Raw genomic sequence first — 25,453 nt, forward strand, 5'->3', positions numbered from 1 at the left:
GTAACTGAATCACTTTGCTGTGTACCTGAGAGTAATACAACATTGTAAATCAACTGTACTTCAATTTAAAAGCAGAACAAGATATGAATGGGGGTGCGTGTGAAAAATTAGGGCCACTTTTGCAGCAAGTCTATTACACCAACACAGAGCATCCTTCTTCCCAAAGAGGCCAGGCCTGACCTAAGACCCAGGGCATGGAGCACTGGACCACCTGCCACATCTCTGTAGGCAGGGCAGGGCCACAAGTGCCTCAGAGACATGCCATGCAACCCCCTCATCTAGATATGAAGAAACAGGGCTGGTGCAGGGAGCTGTCCCAAGACTAATACCCAGCCCCACCTCCTCCTGTGAATCAAGCCACTTTGCCCTTTGAGAATGTGGGGAGGGACATTACAGCAACTAGCAGTCCTGAGCAGTGAGTCACACATGCTCAATTTAAGGAGGAAGAAGAAAAACATGACTGAGTTTAGGCCACAGGGGGGAAAAAAAAAAGATAAACAAAAGCAGAAATAGGAATGATTTTCTTCTGTTAGCCCAGGGTTTATATTTCTGAATAATATTTCATCCACCACCTCTGTTCTATCCATAGAGTAAGGGTTCTAGAACCAGGGCGCATGAATTACACAGGATCCACTCTTGGCCACATCTGAGTAGTCAGTGCCATCCAGAGATGTGGGCTGAGTCAGACCCTGCCTGGCCCCTTGTCTCCCATTCCCCGTTCAGTAACTACAAGTCCCATCTGCAAGGGAGGCTCTATTTCTACCTGCTTTGGTCTGGGCTGGGCCAGGTGACTTGCTCTGATCAGTGGGATGTGCCTGGGCTTCAGGCTTGTCCTCTCTTGCTGCTCGGAGGGGTTCACATCATGTAAACAATTACAGGTTAGCTTCCTACAGGGGGCCCCAGGCATCTGAATGAGACCATCCTAAACTAGTCCATCTGGCCCCCGTCAAGTCAGCCCAGAATAGTAGCCACCCCACAGAATCGTGAGAAATAGTCAATGTTTGTTTATTTTCAACCACTAAGCTTGGGGGTAGTTTGTTACACAACAAAAGACAATTGATAAAGTCTGGAAGTGCATCATCTCTGCAAATGTTCTGTAAAAACCCCATCAAGTCGAATCCAAAGCGTCTTCTGGGAGTGGTTCCCGTGGTTCCTCTCCTCTGAATGAACCCAGAAGGCTGTGCTTTCACTGCCCTAGGGCCCAGCTCAGAATCTTCTATTGGAAGATGAATCTCTGGAATTCTGTACTAATCAATACTTTTGTCCCTGTGCTATATTTGATGTAGTTTTTGAAACAGTATTACAGCTTTGTTAAACAAACCAAACAAGGTAGAATAGAATAGTATAATGGACCCTCATACAGCCATTGTGAAAGTCGCTCAGTCATGTCTGACTCTTTGAGACTCCATGGACTGTAGCCTGCCAGGCTCCTCTGTCCATGGAATTCTCCAGGCCAGAATACTGGAGTGGGTAGCCGTTCCCTTCTCCAGGGGATCTTCCCAACTCAGGAATCAAACTCAGGCCTCCCGCATTGCAGGAGGCTTCTTTACCAACTGAGCCACCAGGGAAGCCCCATATAGCCATTATTCAGCTTCTAAAATTATCAATACTCTGTCATTCCCATTTTACCCATCCTCTAAATTTTGCCCTAGAGTATTTTAAAACAAATCCCAGACATGCCATTTTACCAGTATGTTAAGATTTAAAAAAATTACTGTTATTGCACATTTCCAAACCAATAATCTCTTATACTGGGCTTCCCAGGTGATGCTACTGATAAAGAACCTGGCTGCCAGTGCTGGAAACATGAGAGACACAGGTTTGATCCCTGAGTCAGGAAGATCCCCTGGAGGAGGGCATGCAACCAACTCCAATATTCTTGCCTGCAGAATCCCATGGACAGAGGAGCCTGATGGGCTACAGTCCATCAGGTGACAAAGAGTCAGACACAACTGAAGCTACTTATCATGCATGCACAATCCCTTACCATCTAACACAGAATCCATGTTCAAGTAAATGCACACGTATAAACCCCACAGTTAATTTACTACAAAGGTGTAAAGAACATACAATAGAGAAAGGATAGTCTCTTCAATAAATGGAGCTGAGGGGACTACCCTGGTGATCCAGTGGTCAGGAATCTGTCCTGCAATGCAGGAGACTCAAGTTTGATCCCTGGTCGGGGAACTAAGCTCCCACATGCGGCAACTAAGCCTGAGTGCCACAATGAAAGATCCCACATGCCGCAACTAAGACCCAACGCAGCCAAATAAATAAATTTTTTTAAAAGAAATAAATAAATGGAGCTGGGAAAACTGGACAGCCACATGCAAAAAAAAAAAAAAAAGAGAGAGAGAGAGAGAAACTACACTACTATTTCACAGCATTCACAAAAGTCAGCCCAAAATGGATTAAAGATTTGAATGTAAGACCTGAAACCATAAAACTCCTAGAATAAACTATAAGTAGTATATATATATTTTTTAATCTATTTATTTATTTGGTGCATCGGATCTCAGTTGTGGCACATGGGCTCTCACTGCAGCAGGCTGGATCTTTTGTTACAGCGGGCTCAGTAGGTGCAGTGAGCAGACTTAGCTGCCCCACGGCAGGCGGGATCTTAGCTCCCTGACCAGGGTTGAACCTGAGTCTCCTACACTGGAACTCAGATTCTTAACCACTGTACCACCAGGTAAGTCCTGTCAGTATACCCTTTGAAAACAGTCTTAACAATATCTTCTAGATATGTCTCCCCAGGCAAGGGAAATAAAAGCAAAAAATAAACAAATGGCACTGTGCCAAACTAAAAAGCTTCCACACAGCAAATGAAACCACCAACAAAATAAAAAGACAACTTGCCTAATAGGAGAAGATATTTGTAAATTGCATATCCACTAAGGGGTTAATATTTATTACACAGAATGCATATGACTGAACAACAGTTAAACAACCTGATTAAAAACTAGGCAGAGGATGGGACCTCCCTGGCTGCTCAGTCATTAGGGCTCTGTACTCCCATTGCATGGGGAGTAGGGTTGTCCCCTAGTAGGATGGGACCTCCCTGGCTGCTCAGCCATTAGGGCTCTGTACTCCCATTGCATGGGGAGTAGGGTTGTTCCCTAGTAGGATGGGACCTCCCTGGCTGCTCAGTCATTAGGGTTGTGTACTCCCATTGCATAGGGAGTGGGGTTATCTCCTAGTAGGGGGCCAAAACTCTGCATGCTGCCCAGTGCAGCCAGAATTAAAAAAAAAAATAGGCAGAGGAGCCGAATAGACATTTTTTCAAGGAAGACATACAGATGGCCAACAGACACATGAAAAGATATCAAAACCACAGTAAGATACCATCTCACACCTGTCAGAACTGCTATCATCAAGTAGGCAAGAAATAACAAGCCTTGGGGAGGTTGTGGAAAAAAACCCTCATATACTGTTAATGGAATTGTAAAGTAGTGCAGCCAGTATGGGAAACAGTAGAGACGTTTCTCAAAATACTAAGAACAGAACTACCACATGACCTAACTATTTCACTTCTGGGTATTTATCCAAAGAATATGAAAACATTACTTTGAAAAGATACATACACCCCTATGTCCATCACACCATTATTTTAAATAGCCAAGATACAGAAATAACCTAAGTGACTATCCATGGATGAATGGATAAAGAAAATGTGGTGTGTGTGTGTATATATATATATATATATATATATAATGGAATACTACTCAGCCATTAAATCTTGGGGAATTCCCTGGTAGTCCAGTCGTTGGGATTCTGTGCTTCCAATGCAGGGGACATGGGTTCAATCTCTGGTCAGGGAACTAAGATTCTGCAAGCCTGAAAACACAGCCAAAAAATTAAAAAAATAAAATCTTGTCATCGTGACAACATAAATGCACCTTCAGGGCATCATGCTAAATGAAATAAGTCAAAGAAATATACTATATGATTTTGCTCACGTTGAATTTAAAAAACAAGTGGAGAAACAAAAACAAACAAAACCAAACATGTAGATACAGAAAACAGAGTAGTGGTTACCAGAGGGGAGAGGGCGAGAAGGGCAAAATGAGTGACCTATGGTGTAACTATATGGCTGGTAACTGGTGATGGAGTGAAACTCAATTTTTGGTGGTGAGCAGGCTGCGGTGTCTATAGAAGTAGAAATATAATGTTGCACACATGAAACATATACTCATATGTCAATGTTACTGCAATAAAAAGATCAATTTAAAAAAAGAATCCATATTCAATTTTCCTTAGCTATTTAAAAAATGTCTTTTTAAAAGTTGCTTTATAACACTGAAACATGTATATTGCCATATGTAAAATAGAAAGCCAGCGAGACTTTGCTGTATGACACAGGGAGCTCAAATCCGATGCTCTGTGACCACCTAGACGGGTGGGATATAGGTACACCTACGCCTGATTCATGCTGATATATGGCAGAAACTAACACAATGTTGTAAAGCAATTATCCTACAATTCAAAATTAAAACCTTTAAAAGGTTTCTTTGTTCATGTGAATGTATGGCAAAACCCACCACAATATTGTAAAGTAATTAGCCTCCAATTAGAATACATTTTTTTAAAAGTTGCTTTGTTTGAATCAAGAGCCCGGTATTTTGGCCCACTGACTGATGTGTCTCTACGTCTTTTTCCTTTCTTTTTTTTAAAAAAATATTAAGATATATCTCCTTGCAGTCTGCAAGGAGTCCAACCAGTCACTCCTAAAGGAAATCAGTTCTGAATATTCATTGGAAGGACTGATGCTGAAGCTGAAGCTCCAATACTTTGACCACCTGGTGAGAAGAACTGATTCAGTGGAAAAGACCCTAATGCTGGGAAAGATTGAAGGCAAGAGGAGAAGGGGACGACAGGATGAGATGGTTGGGTGGCATCACGGACTCACTGGACACGAATTTGAGTAAGCTCCTGGAGTTGGTGGATTTGCATATTCTGGACATTTCATGCAAATAAAATCTTATGTGATCCTCTGTGACCAGCTTCCTTCACTTAGCATATTTTCAGGGTTCATTAATCTTGTAAACTGAATGTTTGTGTCCCTCTCCCCCGCAAATTCCTATGTTGATGCTCTAACCCCCATTGTGATGGTATTTGGAAATGCATCTTAGTGAGGTAATCAGGGTTGGATGAGATCATGAAGGTGGGGCCCTCATGATAGGATTAGTGCCCTGAAAAGAAACCAGAGAGCTTGCTCTCTCTCTCTCTCCATGAACCCATAAAGAGGCAGTCATGAGCACACATCCAGAAGGTGGCTGTCTGCAACCCAAAGGGAGAGTCCTCACCAGAAACCAACCATGCCGGTACCCTAATCTTGGACTTCAACCCCCAGAACTGTGAGAAAATAAATTTCTGTTATTTAAGCCACCCAGTCTATGGTATTTTATTATGGCAGCCTGAGTAGGCTAAGACAGTACTTTAAATCATTTTTTTTAAATAAGGGTAAAACATTTTATTCTCTTAAATTTTTAATAAATTTAAATAGTAAAACAAAAATTCACATGCAGTCTCCCTGTTTACTCTCTGCCTCCCTCCTCAGATGGTAAAGCATCTGCCTACAATGCAGGAGACCTGGGTTTGATCCCTGGGTCAGGAATATCCCTTGGAGAAGGAAATGGCAATCCACTCCACTACTCTTGCCTGGGAAATCCCATGGACAGAGGAGCCTGGTAGGCTACAGTCCATGGGGTCGCAAAGAGTCAGACCCGACTCTTTGAAAGGGAGCAACTTCACTTTTCCCTCCCCTACCTGCAGTGCTTAGTCTGGCTCCCTTTCTGTCACCCTTCTCACACAGGCACAGGGTATCCAACTAAGAAAACAAACTATGCTAAGTACATGGAGACATGATGAAGGAAGGAGGTGACCTATGTCCACATTCCAGGTAAAACTGGGAAAGCCTGCATTTTCTGGGTCCCAAACAGTTTCATTAGTCAAACTGAAAAAAAAAAAAAATCCCTGGACCAGAAGTTTCAAAGCTCCCAGGACCACCAAAGAATGCCTTGAATTCCCAAACTCCGAATTTATACCCCCCACCCTCTTTAGGTAACCATATTTGTTTTCTATGTTTGTGAGTCTGTTTCTACTTCATAAATAAGTTCATTCATATCATATTTTAGATTCCACATATATGTGATATCATATGGTATTTGTCTTTCTCTTTCTGATTTACTTCATTTAGTATGATAATCTTTAGGTCCATCCAGTTGCTGAAGATAGTATTATTTCATTTTTATGGCTGAGTAGTATTCCATTATAGATCATTTTATATATCATTCCATTGTATACATATATATATATATATAAAACTAAAGTTCACAAGCAATCTCCCTGTTCACTCTATGTCTTCCTCCCCTACCTGCAGTCTTTAGTCTATATGTGATATATCTTCTTTCCCCATTCATCCGTCAATGGACATTCAGGTTGCTTTCATGCTTTGGCTATTGTAAACAGTGCTGCTATGAACACTGGGGGGTGCATGTATCTTTTTGAATTAGAGTTTTCTCTGGGTATGTGCCCAGGAGTGGGATTGCTGGATCATATGATAGTTCTATTTTTAGTTCTTTTTTTCCTTCTTAAAAATTCTATTTATTTATTTATGGCTGTGCTGGGTCTTCATTGCTGCAAGCAGGCTTTCTCTAGTTGTGGCGAGTGGGGGCTACTCTCCAGCTGCAGTGCACGGAGGCTTCTCCTGTGGTGGAACATGGGTTCTAGGCTCATGGGCTCAGTAGTTGTAGCTCACAGACTCCAGCTCAGACTCATAGTTGTGGTGCACGGGGATCTTCCCAGGCCAGGGGTAGAACCTGTGTCCCCTGAATTGGCAGGTGGATTCTTAACCAGTGCACCACCAACCAAGTCCCCATTTTCAGTTTTTTGAGGAATCTCTACACTGTTTTTCTAGCGGGTACACCAATTTACATTCTCACCAACTGTGTAGGAGGGTTCCCTTTTTTCTACACTCTTTTCAACATCTGTTATTCATAGACTTTTTAATGATGACTATTCTGACAGGTGTCAAGTGATACCTCATTGCAGTTTTGATCTACATTTCTCTAATAATTAGTGATGTTAAGCATCTTTACATATGTCTATTGTCCATCTGTATATCTTATTTGGAGAAATGTCTATGTAGGTCTTTTGCCCATTTTTTGATTGGGTTTTTTGGTTGTTGTTTTTTTTAGCTGTATGAACTATTTGTATGTTTTTGGACATTTGTTGCTTTGAACATGTTATGTTTATAACATGTTATGTTATGTTTTTATATTTTTGGATCTATCCCCAGAGTTTCTCTGCACAGTTCATGTGCTAGTTTGTAGTTTCCTTCTTTAAATGTTGTATTCCCATCCTTTTTCATGTGTGCTCTTTGGCATTTCTACAGACAATGCAGGTCTCCTCATGGTCAGGAGCCATCCTGAGAGGCTGTACAAAAAACCAAACCACCTCAATACAACCTTCATAATAAAGGCAAAGACCTCATACATACAGAGCAGCTGCAAAGGTGGGATCCATTTGCAAAATGTTACTGGTCACATACTGGGCTTCTGGATAACCACTCAGACTGCTAAATATTCTTTGATGATTCTGAAGCAGTGGCAGGCAGGGGCAAATTCTAGGGCACAGTCCATACAGGAAACAAACTTCCAAAAATCCCGATTCTCAAAATCTGTTCCTGCTGTTTTCTCATATTCTGTGACTGCATTAGCAATCCTGAACTTCTATTGTGCCTGAGCATATTCATAGTCAAGTTCTAGTGCTCGCCAGAAACCGCAAGGTGCCACCAAGGCATTCCCTAGAGATAGGTGGTATTTGCCCTCTCATAGAAGTCCCTGGGCGGAACTGTCATACAACCTCACTCACTGCTGTTCATCTCCAAGAGCTTTCTGGAACCCTTTGATCATCATCTAGATGACTGCCCAACTCCCATATCAGCTAGCCTTTTTAAGGAAACATATCTATGTATAATAGCTATAAGCATCACTGTAATCTTTCTTGACATGGTATGCACCTCCTTGCTCCTTGAAAGACTCTGCTTCCCTCTTAGTTTCTTTGTGGTTGAACAGTTCTGGCTCATTCACTGCTCTTCCCACATCGCACTCAGTAGTGGTCACCATCTTACCACCAGGACCAGTAACTTCATTCCTTTTTGTTGTCATATAATATTCCAAAATGTATTGATAAACCACATCTTCTTTATCCATTCATCAGTTGATGGATATTTCGGTTGTTTTCTTTTTTTTTTTTTTACTTCTATGAGTTATACTGCTATGAATACTTGTGTACAAGTTTTTGTGTTGGTGTATGTTTTCAGTTCTCCTGGGTATATTTGTAGGAATGTAGTTGTTGGGTCATATGGCTACTCATGGTTAACTTTTTGAGGAAATGTCAGTCAGCTTTCCAAAACAGCTCTACCATTTTATATTCCCACCAGCAATGTATAAGGGTTTTGATTTCTCTGTATCCTCACAAACACTTGTTAATATCACTTTCCTGACAATGTCCCCTGAGGCACAAACCTTTTTAAATTTGAGGAAGCCCAATTTACCTTTTTTTTTTTTGGTTGCTTGTGCCTTTGGTGTCATATCTAAGAAACAAGTGTCTATCTAACCCAAGGGCACAAAGATATACATGGTTTATTCTAAGACTTTTATAGTTTTAGCTCTTGCATTTAGGTCTTTGATCCATTTGGAATTGGTTTTCGTATATGGTGTGAGGCAAGAGCCCAACTTCACTCTTTTGCCTATTGCTATCCAGCAGTCCCAGCACTAGTTTTTAGAAGATGATTCTTTCCTCACTGAATAGTCTCAGCACCCTTCCTATATTTCAGTTGACCACAAATACATGGGTAGATATGGATTTATTTCTGGACTCTCAATTCTATTCCACTGATCTATTATGTATATCTTTTTTTTTTTTTTTTTTGGTCATGCCACACAGCTTGTGGTATCTTAGTTCTCTGACCTAGGACTGAACCTGACTCTGGCAGTGAAAGAGTCAAGTCCTAACCCTTGGAGAGCCAGAGAACCCCCTATATTTATATCTTTATGCCAAAAACCACTCTGTCTTGATTTCTGTAGCTTTATGGTATGTTCTGAACACTTTTAAGACATTTTAATCTATAGTAACTTATTTTTCTCTTTCTGTTTTTATTGAAGAAACTGAGTCACTTGTCCTGTAGACTTCCCACATTCTGGATTTGGATAATTGCACCCCTGTAATGTCATTTAACATATTTGTCTCTGTAATTATAATATTTAGATCAGGATGCTTCACTGGGCTCAGGCACAATTTTCATAGGAGGTGTCGCATTATATCAGGAGACACAGAAGTTCTGTTTGTCCCACTTTAAAGAGCGAATGTTTTGTTGTTTCTCCATGATCCATCCATTATAAAGTTTTCCATCAACATTTTACCTTTCATCACATACTCAGGATGACGGCCTTGATCCACTGTTTTCTTAGGTGGTGACTTTCTATCTTCTCTTCTATATATATTACTGTGATTCTTTTATGAAGTAGAACATTCTTTCCTCATCTATTTTCTTAAGATTTGGTCTGGGTAGAAAACCCAGGATAAAAGCTTGACTCTTGACCCGGTGGCACCGAGCCACGCGTGGCGCTCGCCATTATGCAGAGTTCTCTGTGATGCGGGACCCACCGCTATTGCCACCAGGAGGCTCTCGTCAGATGATGAAGCTGTTCACTGGGAACCTGCCCTGGGAGGCCACAGGGCAGGAGGCCCGCTCGCTCGTTGAGCAGTGTTGGAAGGTGCTGGAATGTGAGCGCGTTAAGACCTGTGGCCTTGTGCATGCAGAGGACAAGAGGGCTGAGGGTGCCATGCAGCACCAGCAGCACTGCCTGCATGCGGGGAGCATCAAAGTGAGGTCAGCAAGCGTAAGAGCAAGGCCTCAGCCAAGTTTGAGGAGTACGGTCCAGTCATCAAATACGATGACATTGTGAAAGATTATGCCTTTGTACACATGGAGTGGGCAGAGGATGCAGTGGAGGCTGACAGGGGAAACTATCAAGTTTCCAGGCAAAAGAATGCATGTGCAGGTGTCCACCAGCTGCTCTGGACTGCCCCTGGGATGGGAGACGGGAGCGGCTGCTGTCAGTGTGAGAAAGAGGGGCACTGGTCAAAAGAGTGCCCAGCAGATCGTACGGGTCGTGTGGTGGACTTACCAAGCAGTTATAATGAACAGTATGGAGCGGTGCACACACCTTACACCACAGGCTACATTTATTACAGTGATGCTATCCTACAGAGCGCTCGACTACTGTAAGCGTTCCCGAGCTCACTTTCACGAGGCAGTACTGGCAGCAGCAGCGTCTGCACACGACTACGCAGAGCAGACCATGTCCCATGCCCCTCAAGTCCAGAACACAGCTGTGGCCCGCCGCCTCAGCTCCACTTCTGCTGATCCCGACGGACAAACAGCTGTTGCCAAACTCAGGCGCTGCTGCTGCCACTGCCAGCACTCCCTCCTGTGATGGAGGGGACGGAGCCCCTGCATCCTGCAGCAGGGCTGTGCGCCCCACAGGTGGAGAGGGCTACGGTTACGGGCTAGAGAGCGAGCTGTCGCAGGCTGCAGCATGCGGTTCTGTGACACGGCCCAGTACGAACGGGAGCAGTATGCGCACTGAGCTGGGTACTCAGCCTTTGAAAGACGGGAGGTAGGATAACTGCAGACTGCAGATCCTCACACTGTGGTCCCACATAGGAGAACTTGCTCCACATGGTCCCCCTTGCTGACATGGTTCCACTGCTTCATGTCTCAGTAAACAGAAGAGTTTGTGACCAACCATGTTTTCTTTTTTAAAAAAGCTTTTTTTGTTGTTTATTTCGGCTTCCCTGGGTCTTCGTTGCCGTGTGGGTTTTCTCTAGTTGTGGCGGGCAGGGGCTCCGCTTCGTTGTGGTGTGCGGGCTTCTCATTGCAGCGGCTTCTCTTGTTGTGGAGCATGGGCTCTGGAGTGCAGACTTCAACAGTAGTGGCTTGTGGGCTCCAGAGCACAGGCCCAGGAGCTGTGGTTCAGGGGCTTAGCTGCTCTGCGGTGGCATGTGGAATCTTCCCAGACCAGAAGGAACCTGGGTCCCCTGCATTGGCAGGCGGATTCTTAACCACTGGACCACCAGGGAAGTCTCTTTGTTTTCTCTTTAATTCTTCTAAGTTGACTTTTTTCTTTCCTCCTGATAGCAGTCTCTGTAGCCTTTATATTCTGACCCTTATATTCTCAGCCTTTGAACAGCCCTAGGTAAGGATTTTGCTGGCATCCCCTTTCTCCCATACAGTAGAATCCCTCTTATCTTGCTTTCCTCAGCTGTTGAAGCCTTCTCCCTGTCTACCTGCAACATCTCCTTTCCCTTTAAAATGACATGTAGAGGCAAGCAACCTTTTACTCTTCTATGTTAGCTCTGGACTCGAACACTGAAGCTTATCCTCTGAAATTGCTAGGACAATTGGGGTTTTGGTTGTTGCTGTTGTTCTTTTTATGTGACCTGTGATTGTGGCATAACATTAGCTGAAATTCAGCCTTGCCTTACTCCACTTTCTTAAAAAAATATTTTGACAAATAAATATTTATAACACTTTTAAAAAAGCATGATTCTTTGTCTTTACTTACCAGCTTTCAGAATGAGTTGTTGCCTAACATCTTCCAAAGGTAATTAATGATGATTTTTCAGTTATCACCTTGAGTTCATTAATTTTTAAATTTTTGTATTTCAATCCATTAAAGTCAGGTTCAGTCAGTCAGTTCAGTCACTCAGTTGTGTCCAATTCTTTGTAACCCCATGGACTGCAGCAGGCCAGGCTTCCCTGTCTATCACCAACTCCCGGAGCTTACTCAAACTCACGTCCATCAAGTCGGTGATGCCATCATTTCAAAGTAAAAACTAAATGATAAAAGTCATATTCAGAAAGTTCTTTCTCCCCTCTTATTTCTCCCTCCCTGATAAAACAATTTCATTAGTTTTTGGTTTATCCTTACATTGGTTACATTTTTAAAAAACAAGCATATTTTTCATATTTCCTCTCTTTGCCTACAAAGGTGGCATTTTACCCATATTCCTTTGCACCCTGCATTTTTTTTAATGTATGTATTTTTAATTGAAGGATAATTGCCTTTCAATATTGTGTTGGTTTCTGCCATACCTCAACATGAAGCAGCCATAGGTATTCATATGTCCCCTCTCACATCTTGCTTTTTTAAAACTATTTTAAAATAAAATATAGAAGTAACAGAAAAAAATGTATAGTTTAATGAATTATTATGATAATCAAATCTTATATCTACCATGAAATCAAGGAATAGAACCTAGTAGGCCACTCCAGAAGGCTCTCCATGAGTCCCATCTCAATTACCAAAAAGTAACCACCATCCTGACTACTACAGAAACATTTGTCAGGTTTCTTTCTGGTTTTATCAACCAAGCGTGCTTCCCTAGACAGTAAAGGTTTTAGCTTTGCCCATTTTTAAAATTCATATATCTTTGAATCCTCTTTTAACCCACAGGATTTCTCCTCCATTCCATTCTTCCCTTTACAATTCATCTGCTAAAGGAGCCAGGATAGAAACTTCCCTGGTGTAAGACTGGGTAAGACACCAAGCTGCTACTGCAGGGGACCTGGGTTCAATTCCTGGTCAGGGAATTCGATCCCACATGCAGCAACGAAGACCTGGCACAGCCAAATAAATTTTTTAAAATTAAAAAAAAAAAAAAAAAAAGAACCCAGGATACATGTCCAAGAGCGCCCCCAGTCTAGCTTTGCTGGTTGTGCATTCATGGTGCAATCCAACACATCCCTCCATCCTGTGCTTTTGCACATTGCGGACTGGATCAGACAAAGTTTAAATCCTTTGTCACAACTACAGGTGGTGCCAGGTCCACTCTTCTCTGATGTTGGTAGCCACTGATGCTTAATGTCTAGACTCATTAATTCATCAAGGGTTGCTAAGTGTGATATTCTCACTCACACTGCCATCTGATCAAGCCTTTTCCCATGAGGGAAGCAGAGTCAGTAGCAGCTTGGCAGCTCTGCTAAGATGTCTGAAATGAAATATGATATGTCACAATATGACATATTGTGCTTTCTTCCCACATCTGATCTCTATTAAATCAGAAAGTCTCCAGCCTTGTGTGGTTTGTTTTCAAATACCGGCTTCTCAGAAAAGGATTGGCTGGCAACCAGACATGCACGGCCTTTACCCTTGTGATCCAAAGCACCTGAATGATTTTATCAACTGAGACTCACTCCTGGGTCCACAGATCAAATGCTTGGAGCAGGCGGTACACTTCTGATAGGTGCTGCATGTATATGATCCGTGTCAGCACATCTGGGAAGCTTGGCACTACACCAGATCCCTAGGGCATCTCCCAAGCTGGAGTATTGTCTTAGGTGAAGCAAAACACGAAAACCTGCCTGCCGACAGAAGCTCTGAAACAGGAAGATGCATGACTCAGCGTTTCCTTAGAAGCAGGTATCTAGCACAGCACTATTTGGGTCATATCTACATATTTGAGGTATGTTTCTCTATATTCATTCAACTTTTTACTTAAATTGATTTGTAAAGAAAACTCCACAACACTTAACACTGAGAGAAAAACAGTTCTCACTCGCCAAAATGAGAAGCTAACATCAAGGAAAGTAAAAGAACATAAGTTCAAGTGAGAAAGCATTGCCTGCTGAGCTAGGGAAGTGCTCTCTTTTTTGGAAAGGAAGTATCAGCAAGGATTTCTGTTTGTTTGTTTTTGGCCGTGAGGCTTGTGAGATCTCAGTTTCCCAACCCAGGTATTGAACCTGGGCTCTAAGCAGTGAAAGCAGAGTCTTAAGTCCACTGGTCCAGTCCACTAGACCTCCAGGGAGATCCCTGGCAAGGGTTGTAGAGGTGTTCGAAATACAATAGCACCAGAATGAGTCTTTTTCCCAGAGCAGTCGTTCTCAACCTGGAGGTGACATTTGGCAACGTCTAGAGATAACTCTGGTTGTCACAGGTGGGAGTGGGGGCGCTATTGGCACCTAGTAATGGGTGGAGGCCAGGCTGCTGTAAACATTCTACCATGCGCAAGGCAGCCGCCCTACAACAAAGAATTTTTCAGCCCCCATACGTCAATAGTTCTGAGACTGAGAAATCTTGTCCTAGAGAAGAAGAGTTGAAAAAGAACTGAAAAGAAATGTCCTCACTCTGAAATTCAATGTTGTTTAATGTAGGATACAAGTACCCTGTTACACCATCCAACATTAACTAATGGCACCAACCCACACTTAGAGAAAGCTATCTAAATGACGCAACGCCTTGGAACCACAGCACTGCTGCTAAAAGAACGCTGCTGTCAGAAAACGGAGGCAAGTCCGCAGACCCAGCCGCTGGGTCGCGCCCCACTGCGTGCTGCTCTTACAGCCAACATTCACCAAGAACCTAGTATATGCCGGCGCTGTGCTGGGAGCTGGCAAGGAGGATTCCAGTAAGACGGATGCAGGCCAGTGGGGAAGGCAAACAGGTACACAAAAGAGTAGAGAACAGTATCACTGAAGAGTGTGTTCAGCTAAAGGGAAGATGAAAAACCACCAACTGGTGGTGGGGGGTGCGGTGAGGTACTTACTATAATAATTATTATTCACTATTACAAAAGGCAGCAAAGATGTATCTTGGAAAACTAAAGCTTTTTCTTTTGTTCTTGAATTATTCCCTTCATTGCTAGAGAAGGCGATGATTTCAGTTCTTAACCCTCCCAAGGAGCTCCCTCTGGTTAGAAGCAGAGCTAATTCAAAAGCAATGCATGGCTTCTGGCTTCTGGTAGGGGTATATGCTTCTGACACTAACTGTAGAATGGATTAAGATTTGTAAATATACTCTAAAGTAATTTTAAAGAAAAAAAAAAGCACACGTGGAATATCCACTGCATTGCTGTTTACACTTCAAGAAAGAAAACTGGAAACAATCTAAATGCCAAACAACAGGAAAGCACTTAGCATAATCTGAGAACTAACTGCTGTTTATTGAGTCCTGACCATGTGCCAATGAGTTTACATCCTGTGTAGCAAAATGATTATACCTTTCTCTCCTTGTAGCAACTTCGAGAATTAATCTTCCCATTCCCTGAGAAAAGCCAGACTCAGAGAAGGCAGGAAAAGTGAGTCTTTTCAACCAATGCTGTAGAAACTACCGGAAATTCTTATTTTAAATATATATATATATTTACTTATTTGGCTGTGTCAGGTCTTCATTGCAGCATACAAACTCTTGGTTGTGGCATATGGGATCTAGTTTCCTGTCCAGGGATCGAACTTAGGGCCCCAGCATTGGGAACACAGAGTCTTAGTCACTGGACCACCAAGGAAGTCCCGGAAATCCTTATTTGTTTTAAAAAAATAAGCATAACCCTAAAAAAGAAAATTAAGCATAGCCTTTACCTCACACTATGCATACAATAACTTGAAATGGATCATAGATGTAATTGTAAAACTTAAAACTAAATAAATTCTAGGAGAAAATATTTGTGACTTTGAATTGGGCAAAATTTTCTTATATTTGACTCAAAAGCACAAACCATTAAAAAACATGGTGCTGTGGGTGAGGATAACAGGAATAAGTTAGCACAATGCTGCTATCAGAGTATCTGTTTCCATAGTTATCATCTACTATGGCAAGTGATATGGAGCTCCCATTTGTGGTAGTGATATAATGCTTCCCTTTTAAATAAATGTGTCTAGGCTTCCAAAATGTGAATGACCCTAAGGAAAAAAATGTGCAGCTAAGATACTGACTCTGAAGCTAGAATCTTGTGTTCAAATTCTGGCTCCATCTTACCTTGGGCAACATGGGCGCCATCTTACCTTGGGCAACATGGGCGTTCTTGTCTTCCTTCAGACTCCTCATCTGTAGAATGGCCTTGAGACAAAACTCTGACCTCAAAGGGTTATGGGAGTATTTACCAAGTTTCCATATATAGAAAACTTAGAACATGGGATGGTATCCAGGAGCTCAGTACTTACTATAATAATTATTATTCACTATTACAAAAGGCAGCAAAGATGTGTCTTGGAAAACTAAAGCTTTTTCTTTTGTTCTTGAATTATTCCCTTTATTGCTATTGCTTTAGCACCATCAATAGAGATCTGTGAGGAAAATACTTGATTGTGAAAGAAAGAAAGAAAGAAATCCAGTGTGGAACTAGTCACATGGGACCCCTGAACATTCTGAACAGCTCCTGAAAGCTGCTGATGTCCTTCTGAAGGACTCCAACCTCTGACCTTCAAACTCTGACCTCCGATGAGCAAAGAGACTCAAGGGTGAAAGAACAGAGTGTGGAGGGCTCATACTTCTGCTATTCTCGGAAAAAAGTGACCGTTGACAAAGGGACTCCAGCAGACCTTAGTGCCCAAAAGCTTCCTTGGAGCAACACGACAAAAAAGAAAACGAAAGGAGTGAAGCGGATCATTAGCTGGAGGGCCTTGAGCTCTACAGCTCATGGATAGAAACTTGTGCAGAGGTCTACTCTCTCTATGCACCAAAGAAAATACTGCCAAGAAAGTAACCAAGATCATGAGAATATGGAGCAACTGGAGCTCTGACACACTACCCTTGAGGGCCTACAGTCATTCTGGAAGACTGGCAATTCTAATAAAATGAGCTATATACCTGCTGTATGAAGCAGCAATTCTACTCCTAGTATCAACCTAGAAAAATCAAAAGCTATGTGCTCAAAAACAACAACAAAAAGAATATGCATTGCTACTATATTGGTATCATGAATTATACGCAGTCCCAAAAGTTGAAACAATTCAAATGTTCGTCAACAGAACGGATATACACATCTGGTATATCACACAGCGGAAGACTGCTCAGCAAGAAAAAGGAACAAAATACTGATCCATGCGACAACATGGATGGCTCTCAAAAACACTGCCAGTAAAAGACGACAGACACCAAAGAGCACACGCTACATGATTCCATTTATTTGAATGCAAGAATAATCTACAATTACAGAGTCAGGACAGAAAGGGGCATGAGCAAATTCATAGTGATGAAAATATCCTGGTTCTTGACTGGGGTGGTGGTCACCTGGGTATACACAATTGTCAAAAGCCATCTGCACTGGGAGGAAAAGTGTCCCCCAAAAATTCATGTCCATCAGAATCTTAGAATGTGACCTTATTTGGAAATAGGGTCTTTGCAGCTGTAATTAAATTAGAGTGAGTCCATACCAGGTTACAGAAGGCCCTCGTCCAAGGACTGATGTCCTTATAAGAAGAGGAAACAGAGACACACAAGGCGAATACAACGTGGTGACTGAGACAGAGATCAGAAAAATAGGTCCACAAGCCACGGTGGCTGCGAGCAACCACCAGGAGCCAGGAAGAGGCAGTGAAAGGTCAAGGAACACCTTGATTCTGGGTTTCCAGCTTCCAGACCCATGAGAGAAAACTCTTAAAGCCACCAAATTTGTGGTACTTTGTTACAGTAGCCCTAGGAAACTAACAGACCATCAAACAATGTTTAAAGTCTGTGCCTTTTAAGTAATTTTACTATAGCTTTAAAAATTGCAAATAACTCATTGGAAACAGCAAGTTGGTGATGAGGGTTCCAACCTAGCTTCTGTTTCACCATATTAGACAGAATACCTGAAGGAGAGCGAGACCCTGCTGCTCAGAATCCACATTTAATGAGAGAAGCCAGGCACTGCCCAAGGGGTCCCTCCCTCCCAGTGGCTCTTCCTTTTACAATCAACCACTATCTGCATCTGTTTCCTCTGCCCACAGCAAAATGCCTCTTTCACTCTCTCAAACACAAATATTTGGGTACTATAGGCAGTACTACCCAGGAGAGCCACCGTGCAGATGCCCCATTCAAAAATGAACCAACCCGCTTCTTAGGGAGTGCCAAGCCTCAGAATTAAAGGCTGCAGAAAAGCCTGGTTAGGGGCCAAGCGCCTTAACCCAACTTTTCAGTAACTCACAAATTTATTATCTAGAATGCCAACCTTTAAGAATCTTTGATTGCTTTGCTTTCTGTAGCCCAGACTTAGAAAATGGGACTTTTTATTTCATTATTTTGCTTCATCTTAGAAGACCCTGACCCTGAGAACTTTTCACTTGTCTAAGGACACCAGCAGATATCTGCATGAGGATTGGGGTCAGCAAAGGTCAGGTAGATCACTGAATGTAAAGACCACCTGGTCCAATCCCCACTGGATGCTCTAATACCCATTCCGGCTTCCCCATATTTATGGCCGCAGAATTTGCCAGGCATGGGCTCACTGATTCCACACAACAAGGCTAGAGATAGAATCACTATTATCTTTATTTTTTGTTTGCAGAAACTGAGGACCAGAGGGGTGATGTAACTTGTCTGAGGTCACACAGTAGTACACAGAGGAAGGATCTGGGCCCAGACGAACTGGCCTGGAAATCTTTAGCCACCGGGCCACACTGCCAAGTGGATGCCTCTTCTTTGGATTGGGCACTGCATTCCCCAGCGACTGAGAACCCAAAGGTTTGTTATAGATCCAGAGCTCCTTCAGCTTTTTTCCCCTTCTTGAGAACCATTAGAGCAGTGAGTCCCAAGGTCCATTGGGACATCCTCTAAAGCACTATATAAACAGAACTGAGTGGAACAGGATTAAGGTTGTTTAATTTTGTTTTGGGGGGTTTGGAATGTTTTGTTTTATTTTGAGATGAAAGCTAACTAAATAACTACAGAGCTAAACTGAAAAATACTAAGATTAGAATCAGGCATTTTTTCCCAACTTGATGAAAAACCAGTTGCTTTTTTTTTTTACTTTTTTCTTTTGGTGGCATTATGCAGCTTGCACAACCCTAGTTCCCCGACCAGGACCAAACCCCTGCACAGGGCAGTGAAAGCACCAGGCCACTAGGGGATTCCCCAAAGCCCAGTTCCTATTGTCCATTATGCCAGGAAGGAATCTGGAGCTGGGTCTCCTAAAAGAGAATCAAACAAAGGGTTCCTTACTTTGCAGGTGGATTCTTTACTATCTGAGCCACCAGGGAAGTCCTTAGAAAAGGACACTTCAGCCCACATGTACCACATGTCCTGACGCTGTACATGTCCAGAGATCCTCTCCAGAGGAGTCCACAGTAGCTGTTGACTCAAAGAAGATTCTCCAGTAGGCTGGCACGCACATTAAAAGACCAAAAGGAGGGAATTCCCTGGAAGTCCAGTGGTTAGGACTCAACACTTCCACTGCTGTGGTCCAGGGCGATCCTGACCAAGGGTTGGGTCTGGGCCATGGCTGTCAAAGTTCAGAATCCTAACTACTAACCCACCAAGGAGCTCTCAGAAACTTAACATAACGATAGACCCCAGGAAATCCATAAATGTTGAATAAGCATTTAACAAAAACACATTATCCTGATTAAAAATCCTTAAGTAGGATTCAGTGGATAATTCCTTAATATGATAAAATATATAAACCTCAGTTATAAGCCAGCATTCTACTTAACTAGAAAACAACAGACACATTCCAACTAAAGAGAGAAATAATACATCTGTGTGCACTATCACTGTGCAGGAGGTCCTCACCACTGCAACTAGACACGCTAAAGAAACGAGAGAGAAAATAATTGGATGAGGGGATACAATGGATGGCATGGTGACTCTAATTAACAATACTGTACTGTTTATGTGAAAGTTGCTAAAAGAATAAATCTTTAAAAGTTCTTGTTATAGAAAAAATTATAGCTACTTGTTGTGATGCTAACTAACTTATTGTGGTAATCACTTCATTGATATACATATATCAGATCATTATGTTTGTATCCTAAAATGAATACAATGTTATATGTCAATTATATCTCAATAAAAAACTAAAAAAGAACTGGATGGGAGGAGATAAAATTATTTCTATTTATAGATGAAATAATTATAAGCCTAAAATGGCTACAAGAATCAACTAAGAAACTACTACAAACAACAGCCAGTTAGAAAAGACTCCACAAAAAATAAGTATCTATGAATAAACCTATCAAAAAAGGTGCAAGATACATAAAAAAAAAACTGTAAACAATACTAAAGGACACAGGAGATTTAAACAAATGGAAAGCTACACCATGTACCTGGATAAGAACATTCAACATCATCAATATGTCCATTCTCTAAAGTTAATGTATACATTTAAAACAATCCCAATATATTTTATGAAACAAAATATTTAAATGGCCAACAAACTCATATTTTAAAGTGCTTAACATGACTGAGCAACTGAGCACACACACAGTCTCATTGCTACTTTAGGAAATTAAATCCACACTAAATTACCACCAAAGTAAGTAAAATCCAAACGACCAACAAAATCAAGTGTTGCAGGAACTCGAAATAACTGGAATTCTCAGACACTACTGGAAGGAGGGTAAATGGTTACATATCTATTTGGAAAACTGTTTGGCAGTATTTTCTGAAGTTGAAACACGTGCATATCCCATGCACAAGTTCTCCTAAGCAAATACCCAACAGAATTGTATATATATACAGACACATACATGCATAGACACCAAAAGCAGTATGTTACAATATTCAAGGCAACTTTATTCATGATAGCCAAAAACTGGGAAACAACTTAAATGTCCATCATCAGGAGAAGAGATTTTAAAAAACTCACAAATTGAGCAAAAGAAGCCAAATACAAAAGAATCCATTTACATAAAGTTTTTTTTTTTTTAATCAAAACCAGAAGAATGACATAAGAAATGAGAATGATAACTACCTTTTGTAAGAGGGTGAGGCAGTAACTGCCTGGAGGCCAGCGTGGGGCTTCTCCGTGCCGGTACTGCTCCAGCATGGTTCGCTTTTCTGTGTGATAGTTCATCAAGCCGCATACTTACAATCAGTCCCCTTTTCTGTATGTGTGTTATACTTCAGTTTTTATTAAAGCAAATCCAGTAAAAACACCAACACTTGGGAATGTAATTATATAACAGATTTTAAAGTTCAAATAGAAAAATGAATAAGAACAGCCTGAAAGAGATCTAAAAATAAGGGGAGCAGCCCTTCAATATACTAAAAGATATTTTTAAATATTATAAACCATGGCAAGCAAAATAGTGTGAACATGAGCGAACATGAATAGTCAAAGAAACCAATGAAAAAGAGAAGCAAGTTCTGAAATAGACTTACATATATATGAGAAAATAAGCTTATGATAAACAGTTTATGATTAAAATAGCTTCTCAATTCAGCAGAAAAGAGATAGCCATCTGGAAAAAAAAGTTGATTTATACCTCACAGCATACATCAAAATAAATTCCAAATGGATCAAAATTTGAATGTAAAATCATAGAAGAAAATAAAGAACATGCTATCTTGAAGTGGGGAAGACCTTTGTACCTATGATTCAACACCGAGAAACCATAAAAGAAATGACTGATAAATCTGACTGCAAAAAATGAAAATATGTGTAAACAGAACCAACAAACCATCAATAAAAGAGAAACAGTAAATTGGATACAACTTTTATCAAAGGCAAAAGGCCATCCTTCCCTAATAAATAATCAGTTCCTAGAAACAAAAAGGCAACAAACCAATTTTTAAAACAAGCAAAGAGTATTAACAATCACAGAAAAAGAAATAGAAATGGCCTGTAAACATATTCTAGGTTAATGAAGACTCAAATGAGTCACTGCTTTTCACCTATCGGATTGGTAAAAATCCAGCGATGTGACAACTTAACAAGCTGGTGAAGATGTGAGAAAACAGTAGCTTCTCATCCAAAGCTGGTCGAGGTGCAAACTGGCACCAGCTTAAGGAGGGCAAGTTGGCAGTATCTCTTGGAACTACAAATACAGACACCTAGCAACCTCATTTCTGGGAATTTATTCTGCATATAGAATAAGCACCGGCAAAATGCCACATATACAGCAGTGTCTGTGATAGCAGAGTGGAAACTGTTATCACACAACAGAGCTGCATAATATATTCAGTGAAACAAGCACGGCTCAGAACAGTGCCGTGTATTCTATTTTGTAAATTGTGTTGGCAGAGGTGACAGAGCATTATACAGACATAGATACGGACGCTATTTCACAGCTAATATATGCTATATATAACACACATATATATCTATGTACGTTTGTATTTGCATAAAGAAATACTGTATTAGAATAATATACACACAAGCATCCAAGAGCAGCAGCTCAGAACCTCTTCAAGATGGTGTATCCTTAAGAGAAGATGCTTGTTAACCAATTTGATGGACTTTTTGTCAGGATGATAAAGTGAACTGGGAAAATGCATATACTGCAAGTCCAGAGATTTGGGGGGTCATGAGGGTAGCCTTATATCAGGAGATTCCAAAGCTTTGTAAAGGATCAGCATTAATTAGGTTATATCCAATAAACTAAAAACCATTCTCTAGGGGAGGAGGGTACTGGGTGGCTATGGAACAAGAGTGACAGAAAAACTTTGACTATAGTCCTTTATTACGAAAAAGGCAATGGCAAGCCACTACAGTACTCTTGCCTAGAAAATCCCATGGACGGAGGAGTGACTTCACGTTCACTTTTCACTTTCACTCATTGGAGAAGGAAATGGGAACCCACTCCAGTGTTCTTGCCTGGAGAATCCCAGGGACGGGGGAGCCTGGTGGGCTGCTGTCTATGGGGTTGCACAGAGTCGGACACGACTGAAGCGACTTAGCAGCAGCAGCAGCAGTCCTTTATTCAGTTTAGTTGCTCAGTCATGTCCGACTCTTTGCAACCCCATGAATCACAGCACGCTAGGCTCCCTGTCCACCACCAACGCCCGGAGTTCACCCAGACTCACGTCCATCGAGTCAGTGATGCCATCCAGCCATCTCATCCTCTGTCGTCCCCTTCTCCTCTTGCCCCCAATCCCTCCCAGCATCAGAGTCTTTTCCAATGAGTCAACTCTTCACATGAGGTGGCCAAAGTACTGGCATTTCAGCTTTAGCATCATTCCTTCCAAAGAAATCCCAGGGCTGATCTCCTTCAGAATGGACTGGTTGGATCTCCTTGCAGTCCAAGGGACTCTCAAGAGTCTTCTCCAACACCACAGTTCAAAAGCATCAATTCTTCGGCGCTCAGCCTTCTTCACAGTCCAACTCTCACATCCATACATGACCACAGGAAAAACCATAGCCTTGACTAGACGGACCTTTGTTGGCAAAGTAATGTCTCTGCTTTTGAATATGCCATCTAGGTTGGTCATAACTTTCCTTCCAAGGAGTAAGCGTCTTTTAATTTATTAAAAGTCATATGATGTTTAAACCATGTGAACGTATTACTATTCAAAACAAGAAACAAGAAAAGAAGAGCTGCAGTTCACGAGCTCCAAAAACTTGATCAAGACCCACAAAATCTTTTCCAGCTCATGTTCCAAGAGCGTCTATCTGGTGGCAGGGTTGGGGGCTGTGGGAGGGAGGGGATATATGTATTATATATAGCTGATTCACTTTGTTGTACAGCAGAAACTAACACAACATTGTAAACAACTATACTCCAATAAGAAAACAGCCTCTGTCATTTATCAACAGGTAATGTTTAATATTCACAAGGAGTTTTATTACCGTGTTAATAGCTAACTCACATCGCCAGAAACATCTTGTGTCAATAATACTATCGAAAAACATTGTGAGATAGAAAGATCTTGGGCAACTCACTTAACCTCCCTTAAACTTCAGTTTTCTCTTTGGCAAAGCAAAGCTAAAGACACCCCAGAAATGCCATGGAGTACGGGTATGTGAGTGTTTCCAGAACCACAAAATGGCACCAAACAAGCCCTGTATGTACAACAGCTAAGGAGAGGGGCATGGAGGCCCACTCCAGGGTTCTCGCCTGGAGAATCCCGTGGACAGAGGAGTCTGGTGACTGCAGTCCATGGGGTCGCAGAGAGTCACACGACTGAAGCAACTTAGCACACACACATACAACAGCCAAACCTCTGCTAGAATCAATGTGACCTGAGAAAGGGCACTTATCAAAGGTCAGTGTGCCTAACAATCACCTGGAGAGGCTGTTAAAACAGAGGCTCCTGGGCCCCACCCTGAGCTGTTGTTCAGTAGGTCTGGGGCCCATGAACTAGCATTTCTAACAAGCTCTGGTGATGCTGATACGCTAGTTTAAGGACCACATTTGAGTGGTCTGTTCCAGAGCAGGGCTCTTCAAACTGAGATGTGTATACAAATGACCTGGGAATCTTCTTAAAATACAGATTTATAAGATCTAGGGTGAGACCCAGAACTCAGCATTTCTTTTTTTTCTTTTCTGGCCATACCATGTGGCTTGCAGGATCGTGGTTTCCCAACCAGAAATTCTCCCAGACTAGTGAAAGCACGGAGTCTTAACCACTGAACAACCAGAAAATTCCCAGAACTCTACATTTCTTTTTTTTTTTTTTTTTGGTGGGGTAGCGGGGCATGCCATGAAGCTTACGGGATCTCACTTTCCCATCCAGGGGTTTGAATCCAGGCCCTTGCTAGTGAAAGTGCAGAGTCCTAACCGCTGGACTGGCAGGGAATTCCCAGGACTCTGCATTTCTAACAAGCTCCCAGGTGTTGTAAATGCTCCTGGTCAGCAGACTACACTTTGAGGACCAAGACTGTGGACTATCCAGCTCTACTTGTTTAGACAAGGAAACTGTATGGGAAAAAGTAAATGACTTACCCAAGGCCACTTGGACAGAAAAGTGAAACCCTGCCAGGGGGGCTGCCATTCCTTAGGATGGCAGCCTTACCTGCCATCCCCAGACCTATATCATAAGCCTGCCTCAGCCAGCAATGGACACCAGCCCTTTAGATAACGGTATGGAAATTTACTACATCATACACAGCCCTCTACGCTTCTGAGAAACCAATCACTTGCCAGGGAGCTTAGCTCAAATCACCAGTCTGTTCTTTTCCAAAATGCACTTTTGGCCAAATTATTTCTTTAGCTGAGTCACCTTCCCCTCCATCGACTCAAACCTTTGAGAGGCCTTGCAATTGAAACTTGAAGAAGCCACAGAGTGCTTCTCAACATGTGTGGTCTGACTGTGGGGAGAAGAGGGTGAGGAGAAGTAGATATGGGGTGGGGAAGCTGATCCTTGGAAAAGCTGAGGAATTTCCTGATATATGGCTCCCTTATGACCTCAAATGGAGAAGGAAATGGCAATCCACTCCACTGTTCTTGCCTGAAGAATTCCACGGACAGAGAAGCCTGGTGGGCTACAGTCCATGGGGTCACAAAGAGTCAGACACAAGTGAGTGACTAACACACACACACACACATATGACCTCAAATGAACTTCCCTGGTAAAGTGCCTACAATGCGGGAGACACGGGTTCAATCCCTGGGTCGGGAAGATCTCCTAGAGAAGGAAATGGCAACCCATTTCCAGTATTCTTGCCTGGAAAATCCCATGGACAGAGGAGCCTAGTAGGCTACAGTCCATGGGGTTGCAAAGAGTCGGACACTTTCACTTTCACTTAT

At 42.1% G+C, this 25,453-nt stretch overlaps 1 protein-coding gene and 2 pseudogenes across 6 annotated transcripts in view; 1 reads left to right on the plus strand and 2 right to left on the minus strand.

Annotated features, from left to right (window-relative positions):
• The window catches only part of IL34 (interleukin 34), a 59,732-nt gene that overhangs the window by 14,167 nt on the left and 20,112 nt on the right, over positions 1–25,453 (minus strand). The gene's annotated exons all lie outside the window — the stretch shown is intronic.
• On the minus strand, positions 6,849–10,904 carry LOC102411857 (annotated as a pseudogene).
• LOC102412182 lies at positions 9,702–10,697 on the plus strand (annotated as a pseudogene).

The sequence above is a fragment of the Bubalus bubalis genome, chromosome 18 (genome assembly GCF_019923935.1).
Source record: "Bubalus bubalis isolate 160015118507 breed Murrah chromosome 18, NDDB_SH_1, whole genome shotgun sequence".
In the NCBI taxonomy this organism is placed as follows: domain Eukaryota; kingdom Metazoa; phylum Chordata; class Mammalia; order Artiodactyla; family Bovidae; genus Bubalus; species Bubalus bubalis.